This window comes from Mobula birostris, chromosome 1, assembly GCF_030028105.1.
Source record: "Mobula birostris isolate sMobBir1 chromosome 1, sMobBir1.hap1, whole genome shotgun sequence".
NCBI classification, from domain to species: Eukaryota; Metazoa; Chordata; class Chondrichthyes; order Myliobatiformes; family Myliobatidae; genus Mobula; species Mobula birostris.
The window spans coordinates 192,127,616-192,146,219 of NC_092370.1; the positions used below are offsets into that span (position 1 = coordinate 192,127,616).

The window sequence follows — 18,604 nt, forward strand, 5'->3', positions numbered from 1 at the left end:
CGTGCAACCCAACACTCACTAATTATCAGCCTACTGTCCTCTCCTCCGTGCAACCCAACACTCACTAATTATCAGCCTACTGTCCTCTCCTCCGTGCAACCCAACACTCACTAATTATCAGCCTACTGTCCTCTCCTCCGTGCAAAACAGCGCTCACTAATTATCAGCCTACTGTCCTCTCCTCCGTGCAATACGGCACTCATCAAATATCAACAGCCTCCCCTACCTTGCATCAAAGACTGAGACTGGACGCAACCAAATAAACACGGTCCTACTGTGCACTGCCATACTTGGCTGAGAGACTTCTAACGAGACTGCTAATGGGGCTGCTCGGTCACTGCCCACCACTGCGAGTACTGGAATCACCTGTTGAGTAAAGATCAAAAAACGAAGTTTTTTTTAAATCACGACCTCTCACGGAACCCCGGTGAGAAACCCAAGCTAAAGGATGGGAAGCTTTAGAAAAAAACCAACAGCCGCAACTGAAAAAAGCAATAAGGAGAGCAAAGATGAAATATGATGGTAAGCAGCCAATAGTATAAAAGAGGATGCCAAAAAGATTTTCTGATATATTAAGAATAAAGGAGAGTCAAAAGTGGACTTTGGATTGCTGGAATGATAGTAATAGGGAATAAAGAAACAACAGGTATTGTGCCTAACTATTTTGCATTAGTCATCACTATGGAAGACAGCAGTTGCATATCCGAAATTCAACTGCACCTGAGGGGAAAGTGCTTGGGAAACTGAAAGGTTTAAAACACTACAGCACATACAGGCCCTTCAGCCCACAATGTTGTGCTGACCTTTTAATCTACTCTAAAATCAGCCTAACCCTTCCCTCCCACATTGCCCTCCATTTTTCTATCACATATGTGCCTACCTAAGCAACTATTAAATGTCCCTAATGTATCCGCCTCTCCCACCACCCCGGCAGCATATTCCGCACAACTACTACTCTGTAAAAGACCTGCCCTCATATTCCCTTTGATACTTTCCTCCCATCTCCAAAATTATGCCCCTTGTATTAGCCATTTCTGCCCTGAGAAAAAATCTCTGGCTATCCACTCTGTTTGTCCCTAAAATGATTAGCATTTTAATAAAATATGACAATCTACTCTCTTGATTTCTGTAGCTGTGTCAGCAGTAATATATATTGGACCCTCACCTCCTTCTTACCTAGCAACAGCCATGAGCACATTTTCAGATAAGGTCATTAGCCCACCCTTTATCCTGGGCTTTGTATGGGCACTATTGTGCTGTTGAGTCTGAGAAGAAACATCATTGTCTCGTTGCCCTTATTGTTCTTGAGAAGAGCCAGATTAAACACAATCCAATGGCTTCCCACTGGATTTACTGTTCTATAATGCAAAGAGAAACATAGAAACATAGAAAATAGGTGCAGGAGTAGGCCATTCGGCCCTTCAAGCCTGCACCGCCATTTATTATGATTATGGCTGATCATCCAACTCAGAACCCTGCCCCAGCCTTCCCTCCATACCCCTTGATCCCCGTAGCCACAAGGGCCATATCTAACTCCCTCTTAAATATAGCCAATGAACTGGCCTCAACTGTTTCCTGTGGCAGAGAATTCCACAGATCCACCACTCTCTGTGTGAAGAAGTTTTTCCTAATCTCGGTCCTAAAAGGCTTCCCCTTTATCCTCAAACTGTGACCCCTCGTTCTGGACTTCCCCAACATCGGGAACAATCTTCCTGCATCTAGCCTGTCCAATCCCTTTAGGATTTTATACGTTTCAATCAGATCCCCCCTCAATCTTCTAAATTCCAACGAGTACAAGCCCAGTTCATCCAGCCTTTCTTCATATGAAAGTCCTGCCATCCCAGGAATCAATCTGGTGAACCTTCTTTGTACTCCCTCTATGGCAAGGATGTCTTTCCTCAGATTAGGGGACCAAAACTGCACACAATACTCCAGGTGTGGTCTCACCAAGGCCTTGTACAACTGCAGTAGTACCTCCCTGCTCCTGTACTCGAATCCTCTTGCTATAAATGCCAGCATACCATTCGCCTTTTTCACCGCCTGCTGTACCTGCATGCCCACTTTCAATGACTGGTGTATAATGACACCCAGGTCTCGCTGCACCTCCCCTTTTCCTAATTGGCCACGATTCAGATAATAATCTGTTTTCCTGTTTTTGACACCAAAGTGGATAACTTCACATTTATCCACGTTAAATTGCATCTGCCATGAATTTGCCCACTCACCCAACCTATCCAAGTCACTCTGCATCCTCTTAGCATCCTCCTCACAGCTAACACTGCCACCCAGCTTCGTGTCATCCGCAAACTTGGAGATGCTGCATTTAGTTCCCTCATCCAAGTCATTAATATATATTGTAAACAACTGGGGTCCCAGCACTGAGCCTTGCGGTACCCCACTAGTCACTGCCTGCCATTCTGAAAACGTCCCGTTTATTCCCACTCTTTGCTTCCTGTCTGCTAACCAATTCTCTATCCACATCAATACCTTACCCCCAATACCGTGTGCTTTAAGTTTGCACACTAATCTCCTGTGTGGGACCTTGTCAAAAGCCTTTTGAAAATCCAAATACACCACATCCACTGGTTCTCCCCATCCACTCTACTAGTTACATCCTCAAAAAATTCTATGAGATTCGTCAGACATGATTTTCCTTTCACAAATCCATGCTGACTTTGTCCGATGATTTCACCGCTTTCCAAATGTGCTGTTATCACATCTTTGATAACTGACTCCAGCAGTTTCCCCACCACCAACGTTAGGCTAACCGGTCTATAATTCCCTGGTTTCTCTCTCCCTCCTTTTTTAAAAAGTGGGGTTACATTAGCCACCCTCCAATCCTCAGGAACTAGTCCAGAATCTAAGGAGTTTTGAAAAATTATCACTAATGCATCCACTATTTCTTGGGCTACTTCCTTAAGCACTCTAGGATGCAGACCATCTGGCCCTGGGGATTTATCTGCCTTCAATCCCTTCAATTTACCTAACACCACTTCCCTACTAACATGTATTTCGCTCAGTTCCTCCATCTCACTGGACCCTCTGTCCCCTACTATTTCTGGAAGATTATTTATGTCCTCCTTAGTGAAGACAGAACCAAAGTAATTATTCAATTGGTCTGCCATGTCCTTGCTCCCCATAATCAATTCACCTGTTTCTATCTGTAGGGGACCTACATTTGTCTTTACCAGTCTTTTCCTTTTTACATATCTATAAAAGCTTTTACAGTCAGTTTTTATGTTCCCTGCCAGTTTTCTCTCATAATCTTTTTTCCCCTTCCTAATTAAGCCCTTTGTCCTCCTCTGCTGAACTCTGAATTTCTCCCAGTCCTCAGGTGAGCCACTTTTTCTGGCTAATTTGTATGCTTCTTCTTTGGAATTGATACTATCCCTAATTTCTCTTGTCAGCCACGGGTGCACTACCTTCCTTGATTTATTCTTTTGCCAAACTGGGATGAGCAATTGTTGTAGTTCATCCATGCAATCTTTAAATGCTTGCCATTGCATATCCGCTGTGAAGGAGCCCTGAGTCCCTTGAATAAATAGATTAAAAAGCTTAATGAGACATAAAAAGTCAGACTGTATCCATATTGTAACTTCAAGCTTCTACGCGAGAGAGACAGGAGTCAGCGCTGAACCGCTACTCTGGATTCACCTTCGTGGACTCTGTGGTTTATTTGTTTATATTTTTATTGTTCAGAATCAGGGTTAATATCGGCATACGTCGTGAAATTTGTTAACTTTGTGGCAGCAGTACAGTGCAATACATAGTAACAGAAAAAGAAAATGTGAATCACAGTAAATATGATCTAAAGGTAGATCATTCACCTGGTCTGTACCCTGGGGTTCCGAAAGAGATAGTTGAAGAGATTATGGAGGTATTAGTCATGATCTTTAAAGAATCACTTAATTCTGGAATGGTTCAGGAGGACTGGATATTTGAAAATGTCACTTCACACTTTGAAAAGAGAGGGAGACAAAACATAGGAAAGATAGGCCAGTTAGCCTGACGTCAGTGGCTGGCAAGGTATTAGAGTCCATTATTAAAGATGAGGTTTCAGTATACTGGAAGTACATAATAAAATAGGCCAAAGTCAGCATGGTTTCCTTAAGGGGAAATCTACCTGACAGATCTGTTGAAATTATTTGAGAAAATAACAAACAGATTAGACAAAGGGTGATGTTGTGCACTTAGATTTTCAGAGGGTCTTTGACAATGTATCATACATGAGGCCACCAATTGCCCACCATTGAGAACGTTTACCATAAACACTGCCTGGGCAGGGTGAAAAGCATTATCAAGGATGCATCTCACCCTAACCATGGACTTTTTACTCTCCTCCCATCCGGTAGGCATTACAGGAGGAAAAGCTTCCTCCCTGAGGCTGTGACCCTGCTGAACCTCACATCACAGTGCTAAGCAGTATTGCACACATATTGTACTGTCTCAGTACTTTTATATTTGTGTGCTGTAGCACTTTTTATTTTCAGTTATTCTGTAAGTAACACTATTCTTTGCATTTCTGGTCAGATGCTAACTGCATTTCATTGGCTTTGTACCTGTACTCGGCACAATGGCAATAAAATTGAATCTAATCTAATCTAATCTAATCTAATCTAATAACCTTTAACACCTTTACTAATCCAGAATCTATCAAATTCCACTTTAGATATACCCAATAACATGACCCCCACATCTGTAGCAATGAATTTCACAGATTCGCCATCCTCTGGATAAAGAATTTCTGCACAACTCTGTTCTTCAGGGACATCTTTTTATTCTGAGGCAGTGCCCTCTGGTCCTAGACTCCCCTGCTATTGGAAACATCTTCTCCACGTCCACTGTATCTAAACCTTTCAATATTAGATAGGTTTTAATGAGATCCCCCATTCCTATTCTTCTAAACTCCAGCAAGTACAGGCCCAGAGCCATCAAGTGTTCTTTCATCCCCTGGATTATTTTTGTGAATCATTTCTTCACCCTTCCCAATGTCAGCACATCCTTCCTTAGATTAGGTGCCCAAAACTGCTCACGATACTGCAGTGTGGTCCAACCAATGCCTTGCAAAGCTTCAATTCATGTATATTTATGTTTGTGCAGCGGAATTCCTAATTTAAATCAACTTTCTATAATGAGAAAGTTATTAAAATCATTTAATTCTTATTTTAAAGGACAAGGTTTGCTGTCTACGTTTTTGTAGTTGGGTTCAAGAAAATAGAGGTAAATATATAAACTTAAGAGATTCTGCAGATGCTGGAAATTCAGAGTAATGCACACAAAATGCTGGAGGAATGCAGCAAGTCAAGTAGCATCTATGGAAGGGATAAACAGTCGACATTTTTGGTCACGACCCTCCTTCAGACTGGAAAGAAGGTGAAAAGAAGGGGTGGAAGTACAGTATATTCATCTTTATGTATCATTAACACAATGAAAGGACAGACAGTGTGCTGGACGGTAACAGTTTCATTATAATGTCAATACCTCTGGAGGCTTCTGTTTTGCTGCTTCGGTATGGGAGAACATGTATCTGACTGACATGATGGAACATTGACCTTACTTATTGATTATCCAGTCAAGTTTGCAGAAATAGATACAGTCAAGATAAGCCAGTGATGGAAGTCAACTAAAACATGCATCCAAGACAATCATTATCCTTCTTAATCAGAAAGGCCATTAGCTTTTGACACATCTTACATTGAATAAACATGGATAATTGCTTCCTTTGTAAGATTGGTTTTGAGTGCTGTAAAAGATAACACACAGCTACTCACAGCTCATTGCTCTGACATAGACTATCGCTGATTGTGCAGTTAAACAAACACACATCATTGCCACAACAAGCAACAGACCTAGGTAAAGCAATTTACATTTTCCTTATATGAGCTTTCTGTTTAGTTTGCTATTGACCAGATTAATAAACTCCTATTATTGCCAGAATTCTTCCATTCAGATTTGAATGCTGCTTGGCCCATTTGGTTTGCACTGTCCAATTGATGAAAGGATTTTATTCTAAAACCTGCTTCTTGATCTTGTGTGAGACGATAAGAGCATGAAATGTGGAGCACAGTGAGGCTTTTCAAGTACAAGTGCTATTCAGTAAGATCAAGGCTGATTTTCTACCTCAAAGTTAGCTTTCTACACAAAGGTCAAATATTTTAATTCGCTTGGTATCCAAGGTTCTATCTACTCCTGTCTTGAACCTATTTAGCAAATTAGGCATTCGCAACTAGGCTACAGTGTTCAAAGACTCACAAACTTTTGAAAGAAAACAGTTCTTTCTCCTCATTTAGATCCTAAAGAACAGACTCTTGATTGTGATTGTGACTGCTGGTACTAGATTGTGTCAACAAGAGCACTCTGCTCCTGGCTTTTACCATATCAACAAATATCTATGTTTCAATGGGGTCATATCATATTTTTCTTACTTCTGGGCAATATAGAATTTGTTTTATCAGTTTTGGCTCATTATATAATTCTGCCACTATTTTCTACTCCTGGCTTCACTCCATATGCCAACAATCATTCTAATAAACCCTTATTTTGATTCTCCTTAAGGTAAGCGTATAGAACCAAAGGTAGGGAAACAAAAAACACATTTTCATTAAAAAAACCCCACAAACAAAAGGAAATCTTCAGATGCTGGAAATCTGAGCAACATACACAAAATGCAGGAGGAATTCAGCAGACCAGGCAACTTCTATGGTAAAACTACAGTTGACGTTTCATCTGAAACCCTTCTGCAGGACAGGGGAAAAAGAAAGCTGAGGGGTAGATTTAAAAGGTGGGGGAAGGGGAGTGAGAACCACCAGGTGATAGGTGAAACCGGGAGGGAGAGGGATGAAGTAAAGAGCTGGAAAGATGATTGATGAGATGAGGTGAGAGAGGGGAAAAGGGGATGGGAAATAGAGAAGGGGGGAGCGGTGGTGGGGGTAATCACCGGAAGTTTGAGAAATCGATATTCATGCCATCAGGTTGGAGACTACCCAAACGGAATATAAGCTGTTGTTCCTCCAGCCTATGTGTGGCCTCATCATGACAGTAGAGGAAGCCATGAATGAACATATCAAAATGGAAATGGAGAGTGGAAATGGGTGGCCAGTGGTAGATCCCACTTGTTCTGGCAGACAGAGTATAAATTCCAATATAACTTTGTTTTAATGCAGCAACCTTTTTTCAAAAATCAGGGTTGGAATATCACCCAACCTAGCATACTAACAGGTATAACCTTGATATGAATTTCATATTCTTCATGTATAACCATGCCAGGTCCTAGTGCAAATCAACTTTTTCCAGTCTCTCAGTGGAGAAATTGCACTTTTTTCCTACTTTTCTAATCAAAGTAAATACATCACCATTTTCTGTATTATATCCCACTTGCTGCATTATTCAATTTCATTCCACTGTAAGGTTTTTTTCTCAATTTATCTATAAATTAATCAAGATATTAGTTGAAGCTCAGTAACATCCCATAGCTATAGTCTATAATCTGAAATGGCCTCTTAATTCTTACTTTCTTGTTCCTGTCTTTAAGTAGACTTCACTCTGTTTCATTCTATTATACCAGAGCCTTGGTTTGTTGCACCTTCTTGAATGGTGCACATCAAACAAGCGACTCTATAGTGCCTCAGCACACTTTTATTCTTCCATGCTGCCTAACTGAAGGCTGAAGCTGAACATGGTTTGGAGATTAGATCTTGGCACGCCAATGAGTCTGGTGAAGAAGTAATGATGTGCTGGGAAGAGGGGCTGTGTGAAAAGTGCTTGGAGTTTTACGTCATACATTCATCAACCCAAGTAATGCCATCAGAGATTTTTTTTTAAATGTTCAAATTACTTTGATAGTGCAAGCTACTAAAGGCAGCCAGGTCAATGTGGGATCAGGACTTCAGTAAATACCACATGAGTCCTATTTGCTGCTTGGCTTCCACTATGCCTGTCTGGTTTCCTCTTGGGTTGAAAGGTTGACGTGAATGGGCAGAGGAATATGAATGGTGAGGCCAGCCAGTAAGCTATGGCTGATACAACCTGGAGAATGAGAGGTCTCAGCCTGAAACATTAACTGCTTATTTATTTCCTGACCTGCTTAGTTCTTCCAGCATTATATGTGCGCTGCTCTGGATTTCCAGCATCTGTAGAATCTCTCGTGTTTACACCCTGGAGGATATGCTTTTTGTTCAGAAATTCTATGTGCATTATATCCACCTCCTTACCTATCCTTCTAATCACAAGCTCAAAAGCACTAAAGATTTTCCAAACACAACCTCCCTTCCATAAATCTATGCTGACACTACTTAGTGGCATGGAAATAGATTTTGTTGTCAAGATTTAGCATTGAATCTCACATTGACCTTAAAGAAAGATGTTTGAAGATCTAGCCAAGTCCTTATTTTGCATTGCTGATGTCAGTTGCTACAGAATAACAGATGAAAATTGAAAATATGGAAGTGCACAGCAGTTTATGCATAATTAGCAGGCTAGTTAATATTTAAGGTCAATTACCTTTCATTATGCTTTACAACCACATCCTGTGCACTTAATTTTCAACCCTGAGAGCTATACAGCCCAGACTTGGAGAACAATCCTCTCTGCTAAAAAAAAACCTATAAGGAGCAAAAACATAATATGTGAAAGAGAGCCAGCCAATATAATAGACAAGGACACCAAAAGTTTTTTCAGATATGTAAGGAGTAAAAGAGAAGCGAGAATGAATATTAGACCACTGGAAAATAATGCAGGAGAGATAGTAATGGGAGACAAAGAAATGGCAAATGAATTGAATAAGTGTTTTCCACCAATATTCACTACAGAAGACAGTATGCCAGAAATTCGAGAATGTCAGGGGATAGAAGCAAGTGTAGTTATTATTAAGGAGAAAGTGTTTGGGAAACTGAATGGTCTGAAGGTAGATAAATTCACCTGAACCAGGTGGATTATACCCAGGGTTCTGAAAAAAAATAGCTGAAGAGATTGTGGAGGCATTTGAAATGATTTTTCAAGAATCAGCAGATTTTGGAATGGTTCTGAAGAACTGGAAAATTACAACAGTCACTCCACTCTTTAAGAATAGAGGGAGAGAGCAGAAAGGAAACTATAAGCCAGTACGGCTGACTTCAGTGGTTAGGAAGAAGTTGGATTCCATTTTTAAGGATGAGGTTTTAGGGTCTTGGAGTCACAAAACATGCCAAAGCCAGCAGGATTTCCTCAAGGGAAAACCTAACCTGATAAATCTGTTGGAATTCTTTGAGGAAATAACAGGCAAGATAGACACTGGAGAGTCAGTGAATGTTTGAATGGATCTGAAGAAGGCCTTTGACAAGGTGCTGCACATGAGGCTGCTTAACGAGTTAAGAATCATTAGTTTTACAGGAAAGATACCAGCTTCGATAGAAGATTGGCTAACTGGCAGAAAACAAAGACTGGAAATAAAGGGACCTTTTCTAGTTGGCTGCTGGTGACTAATGGCATTCCACAGGGTTTGGTGTTGGGATTGAGTCTTTTCACATTATATGTTAATAATTTGGATGAATTAATGATGGCTTTATGAATAAGTTTATGGACAATGCAAAGATAGGTGTAAGAGCAGATAGTGATGAGGGTGTAGGGACACTGCAGAAGGACCTAGACAGATTGGGAGTGTGGGCAAAGAAGTGGCAAGTAGAATATAGAGTTGGGATGTTTATGGCCATGCACTTAGGTAGAAGGAATAAAGGCACAGACTATTTTCTAAATGGGGAGAAAATTCAAAAATCTGAGGTGCAAAGGGACTTGGGAGTTCTCGTGTAGGATTCCCTAAAGGTTAATTTGCAGGTTGAGTCAGTGTTAGGAAGACAAACCAATGTTAGCATTCATTTTGAAAGGGCCAGAATATGTCATGTTGAGGGCTTAGAAGACATTGATCAGACCACACTTGGAGTATTATGTGCAGTTTTGGACTCCTTATCAAAGAAAAGATATGCTGGAATTGGAGAGGGTTCATACAAGGTTCAAACAGAGAATTTTTTTTAAGAAATTTACAGCACATTACAGGCCCTTTGGCCTACAATGTTATGCCAACCATGTAATCTATGGAATCACAAGAATGATTCTGGAAATGAAAGGATGAATATACAGTATGACGAGTGTTTGATGGCTCCGGGCCTGTACTCACTGGAGTTTAGAAGAATGAGAGGGGATATCATTGAATCCTATTGAATATGAAAAGGTCTAGTGGAGAGGATGCTTTCTGTAGTGGGTGAGTGTAGGACCAAAGGGAACAGCTTCAGAGTAGAGGGATATTCACTTGGAACAGAAACCAAGGTGGTTTTTGTAGCTGGAGTGTAGCGAATCTGTGGAATTCATTTCCGCAGCTGGCTGTGGAGGCCAAGCCACTGAGTATATTCAAAGTGGAAGTTGACAGGTTCTTGATTAGTCAGGGTGTCAAAGGTTACGTGGAGAAGGCAGGAGAATGGGATTGAGAGGGATAATAGATCAGACATGATGGAATGGTGGAGCAGACCTAATGAACCAAATAGCCTTATTCTTCTCCTATGTCTTATGGTCTTGTGGTTTAAAGGTTGTTATTAACTCAAAAGAAAGTATGGTGCATGGCATCACTGGAGCTATCATTGCTGAGATTATGTACAGTGGATAGGACTGAAAGTACAACAGGTGAAAGTACCCTGTCCTCCTTATATTCTAGACTCTCTACTGATTTAAGGATCATTCATGTTATATATATATACATACACCTTTCCCCTCTCCTGTAGTGACTATCTTCCACTTGAGTCTTTTTGTACTCAGCCAGGAATTACAGCCTGCTAGGTAGTGATGAAAGAACAGAAAGACATTACCACAGCAAAATATCCAGGTAAGTCGTCTTTTAGCATATAGCATTGTGCATACCTCAATTTCTAGCTTAATAAATCTGAGGGGATGTTTCCTGAAAAACATGTACTTACTGCAGGTATGGTTGTTCATTGCTGCAACGTGCCACAAAAAACTTCAGACTGTGCTTTGATTTCATCCTTGAGAAGGATCCACAACGTTCATTTCCTTGAGCAAATATTTTTGTTAAGATTTGGTAAAAAATCTGTATTTCAATTTAGTCTACAAGCATTCTTGATGCATCTCCATAATGACAGTTTTCTTGAAGGCATTGTCAAGATTGCCAGTGTTTACACCCAACCCAGATTATGTAGAGCCAACTTTCTGTGATAGGATCTTGACCTGCTGAATATTTCCAACATTTTCTGCTTTAGTTTTATCAGAGGAAATGTTAAACGCAAAGGAACTGGAAGACTTATTCCGGTTTCAAGCAAGAAATTATCTCAAAGATTTTATCACCTTTTATTGTTTCTGGCACTTTAGAGAGCCAGTTTTACCAAAGAAAAAGATCAAAGTTGGGTTTTATGGACATGACCGGGTGAACAAATTAAGAAATTAAAAGAAATTATTTCTAATGTTAGAGAGGTTAATGGTTAAGACGAAAAAGTCCAGTACTAAAACAATTTCAAGTAAAATTACTTTTTCTTCAAGTTGTTTACTTCAAATTAGGGAACAATCCAAATATAGAAACCATAGAAACTACTGCACAGAAACAGGCCTTTTGGCCCTTCTTGGCTGTGCTGAACCATTTTCTGCCTAGTCCCACTGACCTGCACACGGACCATATCCCTCCATACACCTCCCATCCATGTATCTGTCCAATTTATTCTTAAATGTTAAAAAAGAACCCGCATTTACCACCTCGTCTGGCAGCTCATTCCATACTCCCACCACTCTCTGTGTGAAGAAGACCCCCTAATGTTCCCTTTAAACTTTTCCCCCCTCACCCTTAACCCATGTCATCTGGTTTTTTTCTCTCCTTGCCTTCAGTGGAAAAAGCCTGCTTGCATTCACTCTATCTATACCCATCATAATTTTATATGCCTCTATCCAATCTCCCCTCATTCTTCTACGCTCCAGGGAATAAAGTCCTAACCTATTCAACCTTTCTCTGTAACTGAGTTTCTCAAGTCCCGGCAACATCCTTGTAAACCTTCTCTGCACTCTTTCAACCTTACTTATATCCTTCCTGTAATTTGGTGACCAAAACTGAACACAATACTCCAGATTCGGCCTCACCAATGCCTTATACAACCTCATCATAACATTCCAGCTCTTATACTCAATACTTCGATTAATAAAGGCCAATGTACCAAAAGCTCTCTTTACGACCCTATCTACCTGTGACGACACTTTTAGGGAATTTTGTATCTGTATTCCCAGATCCCTCTGTTCCACTGCACTTCTCAGTGCCTTACCATTAACCCTGTATGTTCTACGTTGGTTTGTCCTTCCAACGTGCAATACCTCACACTTGTCAGTATTAAACTCCATCTGCCATTTTTCAGCCCATTTTTCCAGCTGGTCCAATTCCCTCTGCAGGCTCTGAAAACCTTCCTCACTGTCTACTACACCTCCAATCTTTGTATCATCAGCAAACTTGCTGATCCAATTTACCACATTATCATCCAGATCATTGATATAGATGACAAATAACAATGGACCCAGCACTGATCCCTGTGGCACACCACTAGTCACAGGCCTCCACTCAGAGAAGCAATTCTCTACCACCACTCTCTGGCTTCTTCCATCGAGCCAATGTCTAATCCAATTTACCACCTCTCCATGTATACCTAGCGACTGAATTTTCCTAACTAACCTCCCATGCGGGACCTTGTCAAAGGCCTTACTGAAGTCCATGTAGACAATATCCACTGCCTTCCCTTCATCCACTTTCCTGGTAACCTCCTCGAAAAACTCTAACAGATTGGTCAAACATGACCTACCACGCACAAAGCCATGTTGACTCTCCGTAATAAGCTCCTGTCTATCCAAATGCTTGTAGATTCTGTCTCTTAGTACTCCCTCCAATAACTTACCTACTACTGACGTTAAACTCACCGGCCTATAATTTCCCGGATTACTTTTCGATCCTTTTTTAAACAACGGAACAACATGAGCCACTCTCCAATCCTCTGGCACTTCACCCGTAGACAGCGACATTTTAAATATTTCTGCCAGGGTCCCCGCAATTTCAACACTAGTCTCCTTCAAGGTCCGAGGGAACACTGTCAGGTCCCGAGGATTTATCCACTTTAATTTTCCTCAAGACAGCAAGCACCTCCTCCTTTTCAATCTGTACAGTTCCCATGGTCTCACTACTTGATTCCCTCAATTCCATGGATTTCATGCCAGCTTCCTTAGTAAATACAGACACAAAAAACCTATTTAAGATCTCCCCCATTTCCTTTGGTTCCGCACAAAGCCGACCACTCTGATCTTCAAGAGGACCAATTTTATCCCTTACAATCCTTTTGCTCTTAATATACTTGTAAAAGCTCTTTGGATTATCCTTCACTTTGACTGCCAAGGCAACCTCATGTCTTCTTTTAGCCCTCCTGATTTCTTTCTTAAGTATTTTCTTGCACTTCTTATACTCCTCAAGCACCTGATTTACCCCCTGTTTCCTATACATTTCATTCAACTCCCTCTTCTTCTTTATCAGAGTTGCAATATCCCTTGAGAACCAAGGTTCCTTATTCCTATTCAATTTGCCTTTAATCTTGACAGGAACATACAAACTCTGCACTCTCAAAATTTCCCCTTTGAAGGCTTCCCACCTACCAATCACATCTTTGCCAGAGAACAACCTGTCCCAATCCACACTTTTTAATCCTTTCTCATTTCTTCAAATTTGGCCTTCTTCCAGTTCAGAACCTCAACCCTAGGACCAGATCTATCCTTGTCCATGATCAAATTGAAACTAATGGTGTTATGATCACTGGAACCAAAGTGCTCCCCGACACAGACTTCTGTCACTTGCCCTAATTCGTTACCTAACAGGAGATCCAATATTGCATCCCCCCTAGTTGGTCCCTCTATATATTGATTTAGAAAACTTTCCTGAACACATTTTACAAACTCTAAACCATCTAGACCCCTAACAGTATGGGAGTCCCAATCAATGTATGGAAAATTAAAATCCCCTACCACCACAACTTTATGTTTCCTGCAGTTGCCTGCTATCTCTCTGCAGATTTGCTCTTCCAAGTCTCGTTGACTATTGGGTGGTCTGTAATACAATCCCACTAATGTGGCCATACCTTTCCTGTTTCTCAGCTCCACCCATAAGGACTCAGTAGACAAGCCTTCTAAACTGTCCTGCCTGAGCACTGCTGTAACATTTTCCCTAACAAGCAATGCTACTCCCCCACCTTTCATTCCTCTGCCTCGATCACATCTGAAACATCGGAACCCTGGAATATTAAGCTGCCAGTCCTGCCCCTCCTGTAGCCAAGTTTCACTAATTGCTACAACATCATAATTCCACGTGTCAATCCACGCCCTCAACTCATCCGCCTTCCCCGCAATACTCCTAGCATTGAAATATATACACCTCAGAAGATTTTTACCACCACTCACAACCTTTCTATCAGCGGATTTGCTTAAACTTTCAGCATCATTTATTTTCACCCCAGCCACACTGTCAGCTCTGGCACTCTGGTTCCCACCCCCCTGCAAATCTAGTTTAAAGCCTCCCCAATAGCACTGACAAATACTGGCAATAAATTCTGACATTGCTGTATTGTATTTGTTTTCAAAACCAAATCTTTCCATTTCTAAACACAAAAATGTCTTGAAATATGAAGAGTATACTGTTTTAAGCAATACATTTAAAATAGGTAGAGTACCTATTTTTGAGAAATTTGCAATAAGCATGATGCAACCCTGAAATTATTAATGAATATAATTTATTCATACCAATCCATGTCCTCATAATTGCATTAGTAAAAGATAGCTCCTCTTCCCTAAATGCATTTGATAACTTCTCCCCCCCTCCCAGAACAGAGTGATGTTGGAAGTTTTTTCAGTTCTTACTGCTGGTCACGGTGCCTGAAAAATCACACTGCTGAGGGAGATGGAAATTACTGCAGTGGAACACAATTCAGCTTTGATTACATAACTACTGTGTGATTTGCAAAAGTGACCACTGGACTGAGAAAATTGATTTTAAATAAAAGGCAAAACATCATGATACCTGGAAATCTCAAACAGAAACTGCCACAGTTTGGAAACACACGGCAATTCAGGCAATATCTACAATGAGAATGAATATAAGTCAGTATTTTAACGATGCCTTCTTTGTTGAAGCTAATCATCTGGTGGCCTTGCAAGAGAGCTGAAATAATGATTGCATACTTTATCAAAGAAAGCATGGAAAATGAATAATGATCTCAAATGTACGGTGGTTTTAGGGTATTTGGCTGATTGTCTTGGTAGGAAATGAACAACTAATCCCAGGCTGACTGAAGAACAGTTTGAATCTTGGTTGAAAATGAGTTCTAGCTGGCATTATGTAATGTGAGTACTGGCTGTTATGGTGGTTAGATCATGGCCACTGAACTAAAACGGGCTAGAATTGAAAGTGTTTCACTGGTTATACCAAAGTGAGATTATAAAAATCCTTCAACACTTGGACATTGATGCGAAAGGTATCAGAATTATCAGAAATTTTTATTGGGAACCAAAACAGGAATGAGAGCTGAAAATGAGACAAGTGATCTTGTCCAGATTAATTGGGGAGTCAGACAGGGTTGTGCTCTCTCGCCTGATCTAACCACTCTTTCTCGTGAGAAGGTTCTAAGAGAAATTAACAGTATTCCAGGCATGGTAATTGGTGGATACAGTTTGAACAACCTACAATATGCAAACAAAACAGTACTAATAGCTACTTCTAAAGTGAAGCTCCCAGAAATATGAGATAAAGTTGTCAAAGGAAGTACAAAGAAAGGATTAACCATCAATTACTAGAAGACCACATGTCTCGTTGTCACAAAGAAGAAATGCAGAAATCCGAACTGAAAGTGGGCATGAAAGAATTAAACAAAATGGAAGTTCAATTGCTTAACAAGCATGATAACATTTGACAGTATGGCTGATGTTGAAATTCAAAGAAGGATTGGAGCTGCTAAGTGTATGTAAGTTCAAGCACTTGAGCAAGATACAAAAGAATAACATAATTTCTATGAGTATGAAACTCCAGAGTGTTGTGGTGCTATGTTCATTCCACACTAACATATAGAAGCAAATGTTGAACAATATCAAAGCAAAATGAGGGAAGATTTGAAGCTGCAAAAATGTGTTTTTTGAGAAGAATGATGAAAATATCTTGGAAAGACAGAGTAACAAATGAGGAAGTGCTGCGAAAAGCCGGAATAAGAAGAGCACTGATATCATCAATCAAGAAACAGCAGCTGGATTTTCTGGGACATGTACTGAGGAAAGAGAAGCTCAAACATTTTGCAGGTCTGGAAACAACTGATGGAAGAAAAATTCATGATCAACAATACATGAGTCATGAGTTACATCAAAGGATGGACAGGCGAAGATTCTGAAGAGCTCATTAGAACTCAGATTAGAGACAGATGGAGGATCATGCTCACTCACATCATATGACATGGCACATGGTGATGATGACGATGATGATGATGAGAACTGAAAGTGCTGGCTGATGGTAGACATGAAGCCTGGGTCAGAGCTATTGATTGATTAATGTAATAATTTAGATTGAGAGGGACTGCAACTTCTCTGATTCAGCATGGGGTGACATTGGAGAACTGTTTGAGGGTGGGTGGATTTGAAGGTTCCAAATGGCAATGTTTTGGGGTAAAGTTCAGATTAAAGGCGTTTGGTTGCATGGGTACTGATCCTTCAACAGGAAGTGTGAGAAATTCAGAATAGGAGTTGCAAAGTTCAGGGTCATTTTAAAGTTAGTGCTCCTACATTTGGTTGAGAGTGATAGAATGAGAGATCCAAAATAGAGAGACATGGCTGACAGTGGGCTTGAGTAAACAATGCTATGTGATAATTCTGATTAGGAGTTTCAGTATTAGTATGTTATCACAAGGATAAGCTCCTGCTAAGCAAACAGTTGATTCGTGCAGTAATGAGATGTTTTGTTGGTTTCTGTACCACGCTCCCACATTGAATCAGCTCTAATCTTCACTGCCAGGTTGGTGCTGAGTAGACTTGGCTTAACCCCATTCAGCTGACACATAGAAGATTATTTTTGATAAGAATCCAAGTACTGTCTGTTGCTGACTGTAGTTAAATATTTTCACACACTCCTTGGAACAGCATAGGCACACGAACTGCAAAATTTAGTACAGTTATGAATTTTCACTAAAATAAGATCACTGTGAAGTTGTTTTAGGGGAGTTATAAAAGCATTTAGGGAAGAGGAACTACCTTTTACTAATGCAATTGTGAGCACAGGAATTGGTATGAATAAATTATTTTCATTATTGTTTAAGGTTTGTATTATATTTACGACAATTTTCTCATTTTGCTGTGGGGAATATGAAAACATTTAGATAACTGTTCTTTAACTTTAGAAGTAATCAAGCAGCATCATATGGGTGCCATGGTAGTGTAGCGGTTAGCATGACACTGTCACAGCTCAGGCCATTCCAGGGGCTGGTGTTCAGTTCTGGTGCCCAGTTCTGTACAGAGTCTCTTCATGTCCTCCCCATGGAATGTACGTGTTTTCCCCAGGTGCTCTGGTTTCCACCCACACTCCAGAGATGTACCAGGCTGGTCATGGTAAAGTGTCCCATGAACAGGTTAGGGCTAATTAGAATGAAGGGGCTGCTGGGCTGCACAGCTCAAAGAGCCAGAGGGGTCTACACTGCACTGTATCACTAAATAAACAAATATTTCCAAAGTTGTTTAATTTTCTTGGAGACCTTCAGAAACTATTCAACAGGGGATATAATGAGGATTCCTCAAAGTGTGGCTCTGTTTGCAGTGGAGTGATGGACCTGCACTTAGCTTTAACTTATTGGATCAGACTTGCTTTTAGCTGTGAGTCTCTTTCACTGGGCATTACCCTCTTCTGAAGGTTTCATTCACATATACATTGATGTCTGCTTCCTACCCTAAACCATTCCAATCTATATGAATAATTATTCAATGGCAAGGCTTTGGTGAAGATACTGGTGTCATGTGGTGGAACAAAGAACGTCTGCCAGTGAAGCAACTTAAAAAAACTCATTGACAACTGGCTAGGCCATACCATAAGGCTTTGCCAGCAGTCAAATCCCTTTGAACGTTCTTGATTGTAATTGAATTTCAGATGCAGTGAGATTTCAAATAAATATTTAAATAAGAATTATTAAAAAGGTGAAAAACATGTATCAGTTAATGCCACTAAATAATTGAAACATGAACATATTCAATTCAAAGAACGTATACTATCTTTTACTTACCATTAACCCTTGCAGCCATTTTGCTCCATTCAAAAGAAAGGGCTCATTTCTGTACCAACTCTAACCTGATGAATGTCATGCAGACAGGTTATTTGGTGAGGGGAACTGAACCTGGGGTGGTCTGTTGCTGCAAGTTTCTGATCTTCTCTTGGATACTATGGGGGATTTAACTTTGGAGTGCAAAGGGGAAGCATCAGTAAGACCAGTAATGCACACCCAACATTAACGACGCAAGCTGATAGATGGCAACAGCTGAGCATGGGATTGCCATCATTCCAAGAAAGTTCTGGCTCACTTTACGACACATGATAATA

At 40.5% G+C, this 18,604-nt stretch overlaps 1 long non-coding RNA gene across 1 annotated transcript in view; it reads right to left on the reverse strand.

Moving 5' to 3' along the window:
• The window catches only part of LOC140211020 (uncharacterized), a 30,233-nt gene extending 11,833 nt beyond the window's left edge, over window positions 1-18,400 (reverse strand). The window contains exons 1-3 of the long non-coding RNA XR_011889375.1: window positions 18,291-18,400; window positions 10,938-11,031; window positions 8,500-8,600 (exon numbers count right to left, since the gene is read on the reverse strand). This is a non-coding gene — a long non-coding RNA (uncharacterized lncRNA). The remainder of the gene's footprint in view (window positions 1-8,499; window positions 8,601-10,937; window positions 11,032-18,290) is intronic.
• Between the last annotated feature and the right edge of the window lie 204 nt (window positions 18,401-18,604).